General features: G+C 41.7%; 1 protein-coding gene across 6 annotated transcripts in view; it reads right to left on the bottom strand.

Moving 5' to 3' along the window:
• Positions 1-15,455, bottom strand: part of IKZF2 (IKAROS family zinc finger 2) — a 108,333-nt gene that overhangs the window by 15,206 nt on the left and 77,672 nt on the right. The window lies entirely within an intron of this gene.

Below are 15,455 nucleotides of genomic sequence, written 5' to 3'. Positions count from 1 at the left end.
CAAGCCACACTCACCTGCTAGTAACCTGAAGTCATATGAAATCAGATACGGAGATCTGTTATCTCCCATCTAAAGCATAGGTGGAGGACTGTGGGCTGGATGAGACCCTCAGCTTTCTCCCCTGATCACACCTCCCATTTAAGCCTGCTTCATATCCTGAGTGTTTCTGCCTGGCTGGAATGTGTCCCTGAACTCTGACAATGCCTCCTGCCTGCCTGGATGGAGGACAGAGAGGGCTGCATGAAATGTGAGTTTACAGTCATTGCTTTGCCCTCTGGACCTGCCCATCATTGGCACCTGCCTCTCAGAAGGTAAGCGTCTGCAGCCTTGCACTCAGGAAGCTATTTGTGTTACAAGCTTTTGTAGTTCTTGCTAATGTTTCTTGGTAAGGAAGAAGCATTCTTTCTCATTCATTCTTAATTTTGGAGGGAGCAGGGCATGGGATGTATGCAGCAGAAATAATATTTCCATTTATGATAGATAATCACCCTGAAACAGGAAAGCACAAAATTGAATTCACCAAGAACAAATTGGCTTATAAACTGAAGTAAGGAAAACAATGCTTTGTATTGCTTAAACTCTGAAAGATAAAGAATCTTAGAAAGTGCATTCAAGTCCAAGGTCATCACTCGAGAGAAGTGGCAAGAGAGGAAGCCTAGATGGAACTACCTTCCTACTTCTTTTGACATTATATTTTAAAGACAAAGTACAAATAAGCTTTCTCTCTCCCTTTTTTCCAAGTCCCGTGGGAGGGGGAGAGGCATCCCTCCCCCTTCGCATGAAACTCCAGGGGGGGGGGAGGGTGCACAAATCGCTCCCACTCCTAAGGAATGTGCAACAAGGGCCTAAAAATGCCTTTTAGTCTGGAATGTATTACTTCTGACAAAGCAATATTTACCAATATATAGAGAAAGGAGTAATTTTTGTAATATGACGTACAGTCTAATCAGTGTAACTTTTAAATTTGATTTAGGGACACTGAGGGGGAACCCAGAAGTTCATGCAAATACCTTCAGTTAACAACTGAATTCGTTTCTACTGGTCTGGAAAAGGCTGACTGCCAGATGTAAATTTTATTCAGAACTAACAAAAAGGCTAGAGTAAAATGCCCTCCAGATTACTAGACCATTGGAACTAGACAAATGTTTAACATCTTAATTGTGTACATATACCATCCCCATTCTCAAACTGAGGGCAATTGCTTGAGCATAACTAATAATAATAATAATAATAATAATAATAATAATAATAATACTTTTTTATTTATATGCCGCCCATCTGACTGGGTTGCCCCAGCCACTCTGGGTGATTTCCAGCAAAATATAAACACATAATAAAGCATCAGACATTAAAAACTTCACTGTTGTCATTTATGCTGCAATAGCTTGTGCTGTATGGCTTCAGAAACACATGTTACTAACTGAAACAGTATTGTTCCCTTAAAAACTTACACAAGTTTGCTAAAATGTTTAATGTTGCAGTGGATGCAGTTGTACTTCAATTGCCTGCAAATCAAAACATAATCTGCAACGTTTCGTTCTGCCACCAGCTGAGGATTTATCTTTGTCAGCAAGCTTTTAATTCTGCGGCTGTTTTACAATGACATCAATTCATATCTACTCAGAAGTAAGCCCCATTGAGTTCAAGGGTTCTTTCTCCCAGGTAAGTGTTTATAGAACTGTTATTTAGTACATATTTAACTCTGCTCTTTTGGTTCCTTTTTCTGCTTTTAGTTTGATTGTGTGTTTATCTTTTATCCTTGATTTTGATTTTTAAACATATTTGGATTGCTTTTAATGTTTTATGGACTAGGTCTTGTGAAGGGATCAAAACAGGGAAACTTGTGCATGCAGGCACGTGTGTGTGTGTGTGTGTGTACGCACGCACACTTTTTTTAAAACAGGGCATCTTCAAATTTTCTCCCAAAGGCAGAACAGGAATAAAGATACAGATTTGCTAAGGGTCAGGCACCAGAAATTAGGTACCCTCCCCGTAAATAGAATGTCTGGGTGTCCGATTTTGATGTCTGTCTTCATCAGACTTTTGTAGAAGTGTCCTTTGCCATTTGAATTACTTTTACTGTTGCATCACAAACAGACACTTAACAATGCCTATAAGATCAGAAGAAAGAGAAGATCAGAACTCAGACTGTGGATTGTTTGTTTTTATGCTTGAAAAGGCTAGAAATCCTAAAAGATATCCTGCCAGTGTGAAGGAACTGTTAGAAGAATGCATAGTGAATTTCAGCTTTCAGCGGTGCTTTTGAAGAGTACCCTCCCTCTTTCCCTTCCTTTGGAGAGCCAGTGTGGTGTAGTGGTTAAGAGCGGTAGTCACATAATCTGGGAAACCGGGTTCATGTCTCCGCTCCTCCACATGCAGCTGCTGGGTGACCTTGGGCTAGTCACACTTCTGTAAAGTCTCTCAGCCCCACTCACCTCACAGAGTGTTTGTTGTGGGGGAGGAAGGGAAAGGAGAATGTTAGCCGCTTTGAGACTCCTGAAGGGGAGTGAAAGGCGGGATATCAAATCCAAACTCCTCCTCCTCCTCCTCCAACTCCTGGGGGCAAAGGTTCCTTCACCCCCCCCATAAAATATTCAAGGGCCCCCCTCCAATGTTGATGAACATTGCCATTCAAATGGTGTGGGTGCACTGTGTCAACTATGCAGAGCTGCAGCTGGGGGTGGGGTCTGGCACGTAGCCATTGAATTATTCAGTTTAATTAATGGCTTTAGTTCTGGTGTGTAACAAGTGATAGCTATATAGGTAAAATACTGATAAGAAATCAGTATCAAAACTTACAAATCAATAGTATTTTGAGCCTTAAATGTTATACTTAAAATGTTTGAATTAAAACAGCCATTTGTTTGGATGTATCTAAGTTAACAAACCATAATTGACTCTGGATGGACGTGTAAGGAAATGGTTGCATATGAAATGAATAGATTCAAGCAGATGTTTGTTATACCTCTTTTCAACTCAAAAGCAGCTCCAATACCACATCCTGGACTGCTCAGAGTGAACTTTAGTTTAGGTGTGAAACTCTGGCCCTTTGTAAGGTTTGCAGGTGCCATGTTATCACCACCATCTTTCTAGGTGACAAGTACAAATTTGCAAACATATATGTTAGCAGAAAAGCTTAGCAAGCAAGATGGCTATATCTGCTTGTCAAAAAGAAAAAGAGAAACTGATTTTATTCACCATACTTCCCTCTCCACACTAGCTGCCATGCTCAAGCGAAAGAGGCAAATCATCACCATGTTATCATAGATTTCCACCCAGAATCCATTTTATTGTATTGTATCTTTGAAGTGGAAGTTTCCAGTTTTTATTGTTGCTGGGGAGGTAAATCTGAAACACTCACACTTAACATACTCAAAGTTTAACAGGCAGTTTGATACCAATATATAAAGATATATATAATTAACATTTAGGGTAGGATGCACTCAACAGGGAACTAAAGTCAGTCGTAGCTCCATGGCGAGTATTTGTGTATGATAAACATAATAGCAAACACATCCTTGTCCTATTCACAATTTATGTTTTCATGTATAAGCTTGAAGCACCTTAAATACACACTTAATTAAATGCAAATGTTGGGTTCTAGAACTTCTGACCTTTTTTTTTCTTTTGAAGTTAAAAATAGTTTACTTACAAACTCTTCAAAGGTCAGATTCATTTGCTTTTCCACACATCAGTCAGAAAAGCTGCACAGGCTGTAAAACCCACCTTAGTTATAAAGTGGTGAAAGTTCCACATAGGAATTTAAGAGTGGCTGATGAGAGCCATGCAGTTGAGCTGGAGCAACCAACTCAAACCTCTTCACACACTGAGCTTCTCAGGTAGACTGGGGTTATGATAATAAGCTTGGAGACTTCCGGGTTAGCGCCTCCGGCAATGGCGGATTTCCTCTGATCGGGAGGAATCCGCTTTGTGGAAATCAGGGTCTGGACTGCCACGGCGAGGCGGAGACCCACTAAAAACCACAGGCGGGAGAAGCCTGTGGACGTGGGATTCGGCTGGCACCTTTTGTGCCTCCCCTACTCGCGGGAAAACCCGGTTTCGGGGATCCGGAGCGACGTGGGGTGAGTGGTGCGGTGCTTCGAATCGACTGCTCTTTTCACAGAGTGAATTGCTGTTGCCGGAGAGCACTGACTTTTTCCTGTGGACAATTCGACTCTAAACAACTACCCGTGAGTAGAACGGAAAATTGGATTATTAAACATCTTAATTTGGCACCGAAGCGGGAAGGTTCCAAACAGGAAGTCCGCCTTCCACTTTTGTAAATAGATTGAAGCAAAGTCATTGCAAGCTAAAGTCTGGAAAGTCTTTTGTAAAGGATTAAACCTCCATCGGCTAAAATTACTAACCCCCCCCCCTTGGAAGTAGGAGAAGAGGGGGGAAATTTTAGATTGTTTAAGCCTGCAGGAGAGAGAGTGAAGAAAGATAAATTACCACCGTTTTGAACCTGGGAACGGGCTGCCAGGAAGCGACGTTTTGGGAAAGTTCATTGACTGTGAATAAAACGTATGTTGACAGATAGTCAAATAAGAGAAACATATTGAATCCAATGTTTCCTTTTGCGCTTAAAAGGAGCAAAATATCTGAAAATCGAAAATAACTTTGTTGCTGGACCTGCTTGTAAAAGGACGGATACAAATAGAAATTGTTTCCCTTAGAGGGAGCTTTTGAAACTGTTGCAGGAGTGGAGCTGGGGAATTCTCCAGCTGCAGAGATTAAAGACCATGAGAATTAGACATTGACCTTGGACAAGAATGTGGACAGAAGAAGCCTTAGTGATTGCTTTTTGCAAGACAAGTGCCTTACTGGAACAGCTTCATGAGAAGACGGATGTGATGATTACTAAAATTGACAATTTTGGACAAAAAATGACTGATTTGGGACAAAAAGTGAATACTTATACAGAAGCTACTCAGGAACCGACCCAGGAATCTGTTTTGACATGGCAAGCTGTGGAGAAGATAAAGGAGGAGGTTGTTGTTGAACCTCAAGTAATACAAGTGGAGAGAGCCTCAGCCTTGTATGAACATAAGCTGTTGTTTTTGATGACCGAATCTGGAGAAAGCCAGATTTGGAGAGATGGAGTCCCGCTTGGATTGGAGAAGGAAAGCTGGATAGATCCCCTTATGCAGGGACGTTCTGGCTTTTGGGACCTGGTTTTGGGCCGGGGGAGATTGGAGTGGTGGGGGCCTTCAACTGTGGAGGAATTTTGAAACATGCTCTGAAATATTCTTTGGATTTTAGTTCTGACTATGGAGAATGGGCTGACCTGTCGAGAAGGGATAAAGACATTGTTAGGTTGGAGTCTCCCCGAGATCTACTCCTCAGTGCTAAAGTAAAGTGCAGGTATAAATATGAAGAAGATCTGCAGAAGGGACATGGAAGAGAGTTAAGAGCCTTGGACAGAAGGTCACCAGGTTGATGGACTATATGGAATGGATAGAAAGGACTGACAGAACCCGAGACCAGGGGGAAGAGACGGTGGATGAAGATTGGAAGAAAGTTTAAAAATTTATTTAGAGGAATACTGTAAAATTAATGAGTGTTAGAAAAATGTTGGAATGAAATTATATGGCTTTAGTAGAAATGTTATAAGGAGTTATGTACAAATAAGTTTCAGGGTTTTTTATGGTAAGATAAGGTTAAAATAAATTAAGACAATTAAATGACAGAAAATAGTGAAAGATGGAAAGGATTTGCTGAAATAATTAATAACTAGAATATAAAAAAGGGAGGTGTGAGGAGGTCGATGAAACAAGTTAATGAAAGATAAAGATATGGAAATATTGGATGGGTTTTTAATTGTTTTTGTTTTTATTTTTGCTTTGATGTATTGTGTGCTTTGTTCTATCTATCTATCTATCTATCTATCATCTATCTATCTATCTATCTATCTATCTATCTATGTACTGATTTGTATTGTTTAACTTCTTTTTTCTCTCTTTTTCTTACTTTTTTCTGTAATCTTAAACTTTCAATAAATATCATTTAAAAAAAAGATAATAAGCTTGATTACCCAAAGTAAGGTGAAGTGACATAGCTAAGCCTGTCAGAACAGCTTTCTCTGTGGTGTTAAACCTCTCATACGCTAATTAGACTTAAGCATGCTGGGTATATTGAGGGTGCTTATCCCACTGTCTGAGTGATGGACCTGTTGCTAGGTGGCAGCTTTTGAACAGTAACAAGAAGGGAGGGCAACACATCACTTTTGAACCCATCTTTTCTCTGTGAGCAGAACACAGGAACCTGTCCATCCGCTCTTGCTCATCCTTTGCCAGTAACCGTTCTAGAACATCTGATCCTTATAATAAAACCTGATAAAAAAACAACTCAATTAACTAAGAAGTTGAAAACAATGATTCAGAATAGGTGGGAATGACTGCTTGCCCAGTCATGGGGTAGGTGGCTGTTGCAGCCCATTGTGGTGGGCTCTAATCCCTGGGGAGCAAGGCTAGGAGGCCAGCAGTTGGGGAATTCCCAGGCCAGCCGTTGGGTTGGCGAGATTTTCCGCCATCTGTTTATTTGAATGGTGGCCAATCTGGCCAGGCTGAGTGTGTGTGGCTTGACAACGGACTGAGGTGGAGCAGGCTTCACTCTGGTACGCCTGTAAAGGCTGGCTATGGCTGACCCCAAGGATCGCAGTTGGACAAAGAACATCCCTCCCTTCCTACTCTATTCAGAAATGCTGTGGGTTTTGTATGCTAACTTTTTCCTTCCTAGATACTGTGTTTATTGGCTTTGTTGTGGTTCTATAACGGTTGCCATTTTCAGAGCTGGGAAGGAATTTGAGTGCAAACAGATTGGCCCTGTTTGAGGGGTTTGCCTTCCTCATAGGAAAAGTCACAGCTTTGGCAGATAAGGCATTGGGTGGAATCCTTTTAGTTTAACATCAGGTAAGGAGCTGAAGTTGTGTACCATCCCCACCTCAGAACAATGTGATAACAGGGTACCCAAAGTCTCCATCCAAAAGCCAAGGCATCAGCATTCCAACAGGGGAGCTGAGAGGGATCTACTGTACACCCAATGCCTAAGCCAAATCTAACCTACATCTGGAATCAATAAAGTTGTAGCCTATTTTAAAATCCCAGAACGTTGTCCTGTCCAGTTTGTCCACCTTCATAGGTTTGGCTGTGCTGTCTGCAACAGCACTCGCTATGTAGTAAGGTCAAACTTAGAAACTCATTTTGGCTAAAATAGTATGATGTCTTGGAAGATCTGAACATAATTCCTGTGACAAAACTATGTGAGCTTAGGCAAGTCATTGCTCCTCTATCTGCTAAAGGGGTGTTTTCTTCTTACGGTTCACAACTATGTGATGAAGATAAATTTGTTTAGGTTTGTGAAATTTCTCAGATGATGGTGGATGTTCTGTGAGTCTCAATATTGAAATACACTTTGGTCTTTCCTAAGAATGAAGAGACTCCAAACCCTTGATCATTTTTAGAACAATTAGATGCATGAAAGATCCTAAGTTTGTGTACTGTTGGAGGGAAGAGAGGTTTCTTTGTTACTTGATCCTTTTTTGTTTGTTTGTTTGTTTTCATTAGCGTATCATGACTAAGAAACTTGCTGAAGTTACTCAGTTTTCATTTGCACTGATACTGACCATTCCTAACTGGAGATTTACAGATCACACAAGCAACAAAGGGGTGGATTCCTCAGTTAGCATCAGGAATGCTGTCAGACAAATCATTTCTCTTTTCTAGATATTTTATATATATCAGCTAGCATATTTTTGCTGCTGTACATTTTGTAAATGAGACTGATTAATAGAACTCTCTCCCACCAGCCAAAATTGTGTAGTTAGTTTCACAACTAAACACAAAATGGCTGCTGTCACAAGCTTTAATTATCTGTGACATTCACTAGAACAGGGTATCCCAAACTTGGGTCTCTAGCAGCTAACAGGAGCAGTGGTCAGGGATGGTGGAAAATGTACTCCAAACACAACTGGAGACCCAAGTTTGGGAAACCCTGCTCTAGAACTTTGCTTCATACACCCATTCACAGGATGTTTGGTTCTTTCTTACACCTAGTATAGTGAATCTAGCTAGGCCTGCCAAAACACCCCGGAATGGGATACCTCATTTTTCATAGGTATCAAGAAAGAAGCTAGCAAAAATATAGACAAATAACTTCTTTCTTTATATGGACCCTCCCTTTAAGCTTGATTTGTGAATTAAAACTATTTTTAGTAGAGGTGACTTCCAATTGACATAAGAAATCTGGAGTGGATCACGTAAACCCAGATGAATACTGAGGTCTGCATCAGACATCCCACTGCCAAGGTCAAAAACATTTCTCATACATCTGAAATCAAACAGTTATGCAAACATGGCACAAATTAGAGCACTTCTAATCGCAGGATCTTTAAAATGTCTTGCAGGGACTGGGGAGAAACATATATTGGTATAGTGAAGAACCTTTGGTTGTTTGACAACCAGCTTACAATATGAAATGCAGCAATTCCTGTTCGACATAGTGCTGTTCCCAATCCTTCTGGAGAATTTCCTGCCATTCCTTAAAAGATCACAGGTTTGTCTGTGTTGTTATATACAGTTGTGAAACCCAAAGGCAGAAGGAACTCAGACAGTAAAACCATACAAAGCAAATGGAGAGGGGGAAAATGCAGGTGTGATGAAAACCAGACCAAAGGACACAAAATATCATGAACGAAAGGATTAGACAGAGGAATTTTAAGACAACAAGAATAGAAGAATGAAGCATTCACGGCTGTTATAGTTACAGCTGAACTATATCCTCAGTTCAACTCAACCCATTTCTTTCAAACCAAAGGTCAGTGGTCTCTGCATGTTAAAAATTTACATTCTCTGAATGTAAGTTGTAAGTTGGCTATTAAATAATGTAATGAATAATGTAATGAATGTAATGAAAATAATTTGATGAATGTTAGTTGGCCGTAAATAATCAGCTGGATCTAACTAACACTGGTGAATATGCAGGAGCAGAGGGAACATCAACAAACAAGAAAAGCAGCCATTCTACCTTCAAAAAAGGCTCCTGAAGGACTGAGCAGAAACTACCGGCAAATGTAGTTTCAAACAGGGTGCTCACATATTGCGTTTTACAGCTGCCAGAGGACCTTCTTCCCTGAAGGAGTCCAGTTTAAAGAAAAGATCGGAAGTTGCCCATCTGCAGTTAGCACCTAGGCAGCTGAGTGAGCAGATACGCACATCACATGCTCAGTCTTTTCCTCTATGGTGAAATGTACCGCATTTCTTTTTAGATTATAGTGACTGAATCTAAATTTCCATATCTTCACACATGTACAAATCTTACTCCTCTTTTTGACAATTTTGTTTTTAGGTGCTTCTGCACAACCAAATAGGCTTGGAAAAGATTAACAAATGAATGAATAATAATGAGAAAAAATAAGTGGACTCTGAGAGGAGCTGGTATCTGGGTGGCCATCCCTGGGCAATGGCCAAGGTTCCAGCACCCTAGTATGGGTCACCAAAAGCACCTGGAGCCCCCTCTTCACTGCCATCACCACTCACCTCACCACAGGTGGGTGGGTGAATGAAGGAATAACGGGTGATGAGGAGCAGCCACCACTCCTCACCTGTCTTCTCCTTCAGACCCCCGTCTTCTTTACCACTGTCTGGAACTCAAAAGTGCTGCATAATGGGGGGCAACAGAGAAGGGGGGTAAAAATGTGGACCTGGCACTGAATTTGAGGTTCTCAAAGCCCCTTGTATATGTACTTCCATCTATCTCCCAGCATGGAATTGCAGAAGATGAATAGGCCTGCCTATACACACACACACACACACACACACACACACACACACACAGGTGCTTTTGATTACATCAGCTCTTTAGCTTATGTCAGTGTAAGGTTTTTCTCTTAACATCAAAGAACATATGGGCAATTTGCCAAGGGCTTGAGGGCCACAACCTGAATATAAATCTTCATTTATCTGCAGCAGCCTGCCAAAATGTTTGCTTGAACTTGTATTTTCCTTGAGAGTATAAAACCGTCTTCTTGGTTCTAGACATATGCAACAAGAATGTACTAAATGTGGAAAGTAAGGATGTTACTGAACAAGTCTGAGAAAGCTGCTATAATGAAAGAACTTAAGAGCAAAAATTAGGTTTTATAGCTGTGTAAAAGCAATGTGAGCAGGAGGTCAAGAGTGTTGCTTCATCCTTGAACATAACATGCAGAAAGAGTCTCTCCTGGATCAGGCCAGAGGTCTACCTAATCCCTGTCCAAGAGTGGCCAGCCAGATGCTTCCACACGAGGAGCATAAAGGCAACATCCTTCTTTTGTTGTCTGGCCTCCACAAGTGGCAGTCTGATGGGCCTCCAAACTTAGAGGGTGGGTGCAGGCTTTCTCAACCTCGGCCTTCCAGATGTTTTTGGCCGACAACTCCCATGATCCCTAGCTAGCAGGACCAGTGGTCAGGGATGATGGGAACTGTAGTCTCAAAACATCTGGAGGGCTGAGGTTGAGGAAGCCTGTCTAATAGCAAAGTCTCTACCATTCCACCCAATATCAGTTCAAGTTTTCCTGTGCTCCCACACACGTAGCCTAGGCACACTACCCACCCATAAATAACCAACCAATTTGGGCTAACCCTGAGGTTTCCAGAGGCAAGAAAAATCTTAAGGAAAAAATTCCAGCGGGAGAGGACACCTTTCCAAGACAGCTCAATAATAACTCAAAGACAAGGAATGGTGAGCGACTGACACAATGTGTTCAGGCGTTCATCTCAAGATGTGAAGTGGTGAGTGTGCATGCAAAGCCTGTCGCCAACACCCACAGGAAGGCTGGCTGCTCGTCAGATCTTTGTGCGATTAGTGCAAAGGTCTGCAATGGGCTTTAGAGCATATTCAATAGAACACATTTAGGAACTCTTTTTATGATCAGAAACTCTGATAAGTCATGTTTCCATGCACAAGGTGGTTTCTTAAACTTAACCAGGCATTTGCACTAATCATTCAAAGATCTGAAGAGCTGGTAGTTCACCCAAGGACTGGTGGTTCAGGGCCTATATGTGTCCCTCCTGGTTTAACACTTTGTACAGTCAGTCAAGTTCCAACACACACAAACACAAACACACACACACACACACACACACACACACAGGGAGAGGCAAAAACAGCTAATAAATATTATTAATAAATCAATAATTTTAATGGACACAAATGAGCACCCCCCCAAACTCTTATGAACAGAAAAACAAAAGCCACCGGAGGGGAGGGAAAATGCAATGGAGTGACTAGAACCCTGAATGCAGGCACTCCACACACTGTGACATTTTGTTGCAGAGAGAGACCCATTTATGTAGGCAGGACAGGAATCAGAGTTTTAAGCACTTCCTCAAGGGCCTTTTTCCGTGTCCCCCCACCATTTGCTACCACTCAGTGGATTTGTAACTGGCTGACTGACCGAACCCAAAGGGTGCTCATCAATGGTTCCTCTTCATCCTGGAGAAGAGTGACTAGTGGGGTGCTACAGGGTTCTGTCTTGGGCCCGGTCTTATTCAACATCTTTATCAACGACTTGGATGATGGACTCAAGGGCATCCTGATCAAATTTGCAGATGACACCAAACTGGGAGGGGTGGCTAACACCCCAGAGGACAGGATCACACTTCAAAACAACCTTGACAGATTAGAGAACTGGGCAAAAACAAAGAAGAAGAATTTTAACAGGGAGAAATGTAAAGTATTGCACTTGGGCAAAAAAAATGAGAGGCACAAATACAAGATGGGTGACACCTGGCTTGAGAGCAGTACATGTGAAAAGGATCTAGGAGTCTTGGTTGACCACAAACTTGACATGAGCCAACAGTGTGACGCGGCAGCTAAAAAAGCCAATGCAATTCTGGGCCTCATCAATAGGAGTATAGCATCTAGATCAAGGGAAGTAATAGTGCCACTGTATTCTGCTCTGGTCAGACCTCACCTGGAGTACTGTGTCCAGTTCTGGGCACCACAGTTCAAGAAGGACACTGACAAACTGGAACATGTTCAGAGGAGGGCAACCAAAATGGTCAAAGGCCTGGAAACGATGCCTTATGAGGAACGGCTAAGGGAGCTGGGCATGTTTAGCCTGGAGAAGAGGAGGTTAAGGGGTGATATGATAGCCATGTTCAAATATATAAAAGGATGTCACATAGAGGAGGGAGAAAGGTTGTTTTCTGCTGCTCCAGAGAAGCGGACACGGAGCAATGGATCCAAACTACAAGAAAGAAGATTCCACCTAAACATTAGGAAGAACTTCCTGACAGTAAGAGCTGTTCGACAGTGGAATTTGCTGCCAAGGAGTGTGGTGGAGTCTCCTACTTTGGAGGTCTTTAAGCAGAGGCTTGACAACCATATGTCAGGAGTGCTCTGATGGTGTTTCCTGCTTGGCAGGGGGTTGGACTCGATGGCCCTTGTGGTCTCTTCCAACTCTATGATTCTATGATTCTATGAAATGAGACACATAGTAACTGGAGAGAGAACCTTCTCTGTTGTGCCCCCCCCCATTATGGAATGCCCTCCCCAAGGAGACTCACCTCATGCCTTTCTGGCACCAGGTGAACAAGCTTTTTATTTTGATTTTTAAAGCTGCTTTTTTAAATGCTAGAATCATTTGTGTTATCTTAAAACAAATCGTCTGCTTTTTTATTAATTATGTCTGACATTATTTCTATTTTCAATCTATAAATCTCCCTGGGATCCTTATGACTGAAGAGGAGGGTAACAAACCTTTTTAATAAATAAAATAAAATAAATAAAATAAGGAAAGGAGTAAGTAAAACACCAACTATGAAGGAGTGTGCAAGTGGGAGCTCTGTTTATAAATATCCAGAGGACCTTTATTTTATATTGAATGAAATGCACATTTGGGGGGCGGGGGGGGTTGCACATGAACAAGCTCTACTTGACATCTTATTTTGATAATCTATTCCTAGAATCTACAAGAACCAGGACCAATGTTTGGCAAGAAGGAACAGGTTTGTGGACAAGCAGGTTTTTCTGACTCACCTGCACGGATCAATTGGAAAAAATAAAAAAGGGTAGCGGGTGGAGATTACAGACAAGGGAGAAATCGCAGGATAAAGTGTGAGTAATGGAGCTGGCACTGAGCCTTGCCACACCACCACTGACTTCTAGCATGCCAGTCCCACAGGCGTAGCTATCTGGCAGGATGAAGGGAACAGGAGGAAGCACCAGAAATGCTAAGAGCTGTATGCAGCTTACTTGGCGAGTTCTCTCTGGGGAACAATGGAGTGGGCTAGAAGAGGTTTCATCCAGTCACATGTCAATCTTTATGACTGGGGAAGCCAGTGTTTCTAATAGTGCCCAGAATGCTACAGATCATTTAAATGTTAGATTATCCACGTGAAATCCTTCACTCCCCCCCCCCACTGCTTACTCCAGTATCTGAGACTTTGAAATTTAGTATTAGAGCTGAGCTGAAATGTCTCCAAATACTTTTTCCCCTGAAAAATGTCCAGAGTTTTTCGCTCTCTTGCTCCCTTGAAAGAAGGCAAAAGGGAGACAAAAAGTTAGGAAAAAATAAATTAACTGTGCAACTGCCACTAATCCCCACCCCCCTATTAATTGCTAGATGAATTTTCCTCCCCCTGGAGAAATGAAGTGAAATGGTCTCTCCAGTTCTTCTGCCCACAAAGAGGGTGGAGAATTTTAAGATATCCTTTGTGCACAGCCCTAATTAGGAAAAATGCCTTCCCTCCTGGTAAATAATAATATAGTGGTACCTCGGGTTACATATGCTTCAGGTTACAGACTCTGCTAACCCAGAAATATTACCTCGGGTTAAGAACTTTGCTTCAGGATGAGAACAGAAATCATGCTCCGGCTGCGCGGCAGAAGTGGGAGGCCCCACTAGCTAAAGTGGTGCTTCAGGTTAAGAACAGTTTCAGGTTAAGAACAGACCTCTGGAACGAATTAAGTACTTAACCCAAGGTACCACTGTAAATGGTGTGTGTGTGTGTGTGTGTGTGTGTGTGTGTGTGTGTGTGTGATGTTGAACTCATTTGCAGAGTTTGCCATTGTTGTATCTGTTGGAAGAGAATGCCAGTTTTATGCTGTGCTGAAAATCCATTTTCAATGTTTTAAATCTCCTACATATTCAGTTTATTTGCATGGAGCAAATCCCATACCTTGCAGCTAAAACTAGTATTTCAGGTATCTTAATAGCTGAGGGGCACCCTGTTTTAGAATGGCAAGCAGAGGAACAACCAGGAGACACATTCAAACGTACCAAACAGCAGTTGGGTTATCCGATTTCTGGTGCACATTCGCTCCAAAAACATTTCATGCTATTTATTTAGTGACAGCTTTAGAAATCAATTCTATCAACTATGACTCACTGAGCTACTGTTATGTAATTAGCATGAACATAAAAAGATACCCTTTGTTCCGACATATAAGGAAGTGTAAGAAAGCTTATACTGAGCCATATGGATATTTATCTTCAGTCTTTATTCCTGCCAGTAAATTTCACAAGAGGGATCAACACAGCCAAAGTTCCTGTAATCGTGTGCCCCTTGGTTCCACACATTTTTCTGAGAAACTATACCAACCAGAACACTGCCATGTTAGATGTGGCCATAAAAGTGAAACATGTGTAGTGGTGGCGCTACTGAGAAGGAACATGAACCAATGCGGACTCTGCAGTCATCATCTGAGGCCCTTTTTCTGCACAAGAGTCTTGAATGGTGGCAACACGAGAACAGGGCCTTTTCTGCAGTGGCTCCCTGATTGTGGAACGCTCTCCCCAGGGAGGTTTGCTTGGCATCACCATTATATATCTTTGGATGCCAGGCAAAAACATTCCTTTGGGTAATTTAACAATCTATGGCATTTTAATCTCTCTCTCTCTCTGTGTGTGTGTGTGATTGTTTTTGTTTGTTCTTACGTTATGCATTTTTTGTGATTTTCTACTGTAAACAGCCCTGTGATCTTTGGATGAAGGTCAGTATAGAAATTTAATAAATAAATAATCAATATATTTGCTTGGTGACTGTTTTGGGTTGGATGGGGACAGTTTGAGGCAGCAGAGGAAGGTATATTTGTTAGGCTAATATCCCAATGGCTTTTGGCATTGACACCTTGATCCCTGTAAGATTAGCTCGAGTGGCAATGTTGCCTTAATTTCCTTGATTTTTAAAACAGGGATGGGGATTTATGGCCCCCTTGAAGGTGTTGTACTACAACTCCCATCAACCCCCCCCCCCAAATACAGATAGTTTTAAAATACAAGTAACAGATTTTTGTATTTTGCCAGACATTTGGTTGATGGGTCTTTATTCTTCTAGTTAACAAATCTGCTGGTTGTTCTGAAGTTTACGGAATTTAGTAAGTGATTTTATCTATCTCTATCTATGCAAACACAAGCCTCAACACACACATATTCATGCTGATTTTAGCCGCATGTAAGCCACCTTAAGCTG

Source organism: Podarcis bocagei, assembly GCF_964188305.1.
Source record: "Podarcis bocagei genome assembly, chromosome: 1".
Taxonomy (NCBI): Eukaryota; Metazoa; Chordata; class Lepidosauria; order Squamata; family Lacertidae; genus Podarcis; species Podarcis bocagei.
This window is presented reverse-complemented; position numbering and strand designations above follow the sequence as displayed.